The sequence below is a fragment of the Dreissena polymorpha genome, chromosome 5 (assembly GCF_020536995.1).
Source record: "Dreissena polymorpha isolate Duluth1 chromosome 5, UMN_Dpol_1.0, whole genome shotgun sequence".
NCBI classification, from domain to species: Eukaryota; Metazoa; Mollusca; class Bivalvia; order Myida; family Dreissenidae; genus Dreissena; species Dreissena polymorpha.
The window spans coordinates 115,652,311-115,657,391 of NC_068359.1; the positions used below are offsets into that span (position 1 = coordinate 115,652,311).

At 32.0% G+C, this 5,081-nt stretch overlaps 1 long non-coding RNA gene across 1 annotated transcript; it reads right to left on the reverse strand.

Moving 5' to 3' along the window:
* Positions 1-2,581: 2,581 nt before the first annotated feature.
* On the reverse strand, positions 2,582-4,666 carry LOC127832542 (uncharacterized). Its single transcript, XR_008026945.1, has 3 exons — positions 4,502-4,666; positions 2,894-3,059; positions 2,582-2,647 (listed from the first exon to the last, which is right to left on the reverse strand). It is a non-coding gene; the product is annotated as an uncharacterized LOC127832542 (long non-coding RNA).
* Positions 4,667-5,081: the final 415 nt, after the last annotated feature.

The following is a 5,081-nucleotide window of genomic DNA, read 5'->3' on the forward strand; positions in this document are numbered from 1 at the left end:
CGGGAAATTCGTGAACGGCGGAGTTCTTGGATCCATTTCCGGTTAGAAAATGTCCGCGTTTAGTATACCCGAATGAGTTAAATTTCGCCTCTCAAAAGTGATATAGCTAGAAATACCAAATTATATAGAACAGGAAAATAGCGTAGCATGTGTGTATTTTGGCTGAATGCTATTACTTTCGTTTGTTTGTGATTACATAAATTGCCCGTCTATTTGTTTATAATAAATAGTAAAAAATAAAACTGCACATGTTCGCTATGAATACTTGCTGTTCTTTATGTTGTTTATGTGGTTTGGTGTTCTGAGGACTACTATGGAAAGAGGCTTCACTGTGCCTACATGTCGTGGACACATTAATTTCTAAATTAAAATCGATAATCAAACCGATAATTAAAGATATCGTCTATGATATTGAATTGTATAACATACTTTAAAATGAAAATGCTGTATAACATACTTTACAATCAAAATGCTATATAATATACTTAACAATGAAAATGCTGATTACGCATATAACACTGTCACTACATGTAATATTACGTGATTGCTTCTGAATTTTTGTTTATATTACGTCATGATTATCTTTAGCAGCGTCAGCATTATAATAATTCATCATACTCATTAAGGGGTGTTGCTGCAGTTTTGATGAATTTTTTCCATCTAATAACTTTTGCTCAAAATTTGTATTCAAGTACTACATACAAATACTAAATAAAAAATGCCATAAAAACATAGGGTCACCGGCTTTGTTTGGATTTTATTCACCATTATATAATATGTACTTTTTCATTAAAACTGAAAAATCTCTAATTTCATAATAATGATTAATAACCTATGAAATTGGAAACATGTAGAGATTATATAAGCTAATATATATCATATACCATTTAAGTAAACCACAAACAACCAAAAAAATGGAGAACACAAGTTAAATTTTAAGAAATTTAATTTTCATAATTTTTATGTCACCCAAAAAACGTCAATTTTTTACTATTTTTACCACAAAAATGGAATTTAAAAAAGTTCTATCTAATAACTTTTTGCGAAACTTCTCAAATATGTGCATCTATGTATAGTTATCATGAAACAAAAATAAAAAAGGGGGTCACCGCACTTTTAACAGAGATTTTTTGTTTTAACTATCCCTACCGTCTACGTCAAATTTTATAAAATACATCAATTAGGCAAAACCCAAGTACCGGTACATAGATTGTAAAAAATATGCATAAACATTAGAAATTGTTTTGAATCTTAACTGGGATCACAACAGCTTACCAAAAGACATAAATAAAAAACAATATTTGATCACAAATATAATACCATACAGTATCAAACTTGACCTTAATCATTAATAACTTACATGTACTTGTTCACAGATTTCGGCTTGTTTTGAACAGAAGTTTGTGATTAAATGCTTTAAATTGATAAATTTAAACGACATGACTAAAAAGCTCCAGTATAAAACAAGAATGAAATTAAATTGTATGTATTTAAAAATTGCTTGTATTTCGCCTAGCGCTAGTATTGCTGGTAATGAGAGTAAATAATTCGTTGATATACCGATCCTTTCTGTGAAAATTGGGCCAAATGCATGTGCGTGAAGTTTCTTCTCAGATTAGCCTGTGCATTCCGCACAGGCTAATCAGGGACGACACTTTCCGCTTTAATGGTATTTTTCGTTTAAAGAAAGTCCATTTTTACCGTAAATCTAGTTCAAGCGGAAAGTGTCGTTCCTGATTAGTCTGTGCGGACTGCACAGGCTAATCTGGGACGACACTTTACGCACATGCATTATGCCCAGTTTTCTCAGAACAAGACACATTTTGATCTCAAAAAACATAGAGTTTATTGTTCTGTAAAGACGACCCAGCATACTTATTTGTTCAAATTACTCATACTAATATTTAGTTTTATGTTCTCTGGACATTTTGTGGGAATGGTTGATATGTAACAGGTACCAATGACAGAAACCTCTAGCCGCTATGACTCTGACTGGTTAACCTAAGCGTTATTCTGCTCGTCCTTTCCTAAAAGATAATCATCACCATGTTTGGGATGAACATAGGCCAGTGTGCTTTCAAGAAAAGAAACTGTTATCTTGAAAAAAAAACACAGTTTCATTGTGTCATTGATCTTTTACCTGTTAAAATAAAAGTTGATAGGTGTATTCCTTTCTTTCAAACTGTCCAGCATACTAATTTGAGAAATAATTGGTCATATAGTTTCTTAAGAAAAAAAGACAAATCTTGTTTGAAAAACATGTGATCCTCACCTTTGAACTGATCTCAACATAATAAGCGTGTTTAATTCCCCCAGATTAAGCAGCATACAAATGCGTGCAAACTTTAGTATATGTGTTCTCTATATATCGTTCGGAAATGAATGAACACATTTTGGCCCATGGGTAAGCATTTATGCACAAAGTTATAATATTTTTTTCCCTTATTTGAAATCCTATTCACATGCATTTGTTGTTTATATTTTCATTAAAATCATAGAAAAGTGAATCTTGTATCACGATCCCTTTTTGTGATGGATATATATTTTTGTGGTAAAACAGGCGCATTAAAAATATATTGAATGAAAATTGTAAAAGTTTTATTTGATAAATACATATCACTGACATCACTTTGTCTTAGTCTCCTTCCTGAAACACACAATTCACAAAAAGATTAACGTGTAAACAACAAGAAAATGCAATGCTTATTCAATGTTTATAAGATATAATATTTATATATCAACTTAACAGAATGAAAAAATGAGCTGTTTGTCGTCAACAAATAAAATTGAAAGAACCTCAGCAGCAACAACAACGACAATTCACTACAATACCATACCTTAATTCAGTTTGTATTATTTGTATACCGACACACAGCCTTTTATTTATTATTACCTGGCTTGTTAGCCAACAACGTAACCAGACCACGTGCTACCGGTCCTGCACATGCAATTTCCGTTAATGCACTTTCCCGCGTCTTTGTTATCGTCTTCGCAGAAGGCATTACAAGTATACTCCTCATTGAATGGGGATGACGCACTCACCAAACTTGCGCATGTAACTGTAATTGAAACTGATCGTTACCAAGGAATTGTTTTAGAACAACGAACTTGTTTTTGTTGTAAAACTGTGGTGGAAGACGAAACTCATGTTTTATTCCAATGTCCATTGTACAACACCTTGAGAAATTAAATTGTATTAAAAGCGACATCCATAAATAATGATTTCATTTCACTCTCAGTGCCTGATAAGATTTCATTCCTACTCTCCGATGAAAATATGGTAAAATATAGTGCCAAAACCTGTCATGAAATACTAAGATTAAGACGCAACTACATTTACAAATAATGAATATTGAATTTGTATTATTATGTTACTGTGAATATGATATATTTATATGTATATATAAGTGTGTATATGTTGTACATACAAACGAAGATAAATGTTTTATTTATTATTTTACCTATGATTTTATTGTTTAGTTATATCGTTTTGTATGACGTGGGTTCATCCATTGTACAGTCTCTCATAACTCTATTAGATTGGTTTTATACATGACTTTGTTTAATTTTCTACATGTTTTATATATCATGAATGTATAAAAGTGAGACTCAAATAAACTTTCTGTCTGTCTGTGTGTCTGTAACAAAGTCGCGCTGCACGGCTAACATTAACATAAATGTATTAAAATATGCGGATTAAAAAACACATTATAAAATTCCCGTCCCTGGTATATAAAACTAGAAAAATGAATCAAAGCTATTAGCAATTGTGTAGCAATAATACTGGTCATACATCAGAAATATTATTTGTTGACTGTTACACACTTGCACATACTAAGTATACATTCAATAGTTTCGAACGAAAATGCTGAGGTTTTCTTGAAACAGTCTGCAACTGGTATAACAATACGATGTTCATGATTGTTATGATGAATAACTATCGTAAGTACGTCACTGGAAATGATAAACATGTAAGCGAAAATAAAAAAAATAATATCCTGTTTATCATACGACATCTGAAAAATGAAATATTCAATCATAAACAATATATTTGAGTGTATTTTACTGATTTTATTGACGAGTGACTACAGTAATAGTATGTTCATGTTTTGCACAGTTCATGCGAAGAAACCATTTGTCTGCATAATAATACACAAATTTGATCAATATTATAAACGTATTTAACGGATAAGTGTTCGTTAAGGCATGCTTTGATTTGAATAAAGAGTGTCAACAGAAACAACATGTTCTTGATTTGCTAAATACGTTCGAGAACATATATTTGCTATATAATAATATAGAAGATAGATCCATACTCAAAACGAATTTATTTCGTATTTATATGCTTTAATTTTTATAAATCAACTTACAATATAAAGAAGATTACACGTTTAATTTGTCCTGTGAACATTTGAATATCAAAGAAACGTTATAACAAATTTAATGTAAGTCGTAGAAATGTTACGCACACGTTAACACATGTTTTGTTCGCTGTACTTACCCGCAGCCGAGACGGTCACAAGCGCAGTGGCAACAAGTAGAGAGAACACAACCAACTTGGTCATCATCTTGCTGTAAGAATACGTATGAAGCAGTGGAAGACTGTCGGCACTTATATACCGTTCATCTTATCAACAGCTGTCACAGGTGCGTCGTTTTCGTGTTATTAGGTGGTCTGAAGGTAAACACAAATCGAATCGGTGCACAGATAAAAACATTAAATCACGGTGTATAACCATATCGGTCCCCCTCTCGGATGAAAACGCTATATCGGTACCCCTCTCGGATGCGGTACCGGTTATTCTCGTATAAAAACATGATTCTCTAGTGGAGAGTGGTCACCAAAATAGTGTTTACACCTTTGAGAAAACGCAGTACGTCAAAAGTAAGTATCGCACGGAATATTACAGTAATTGACTTATATTTGTATGTTCTTCGTTTTAATTTTCCGTTTACTGAAGTTCAGATATAAGCCACACAGTTTCACGTTGCACTGTTGACTATCGCATCGTTGTGTTGTTAATATAACTTTCCATTCGCAATAATAAGCCCAGGCATAAAATGTATTTTTTATTTTATTT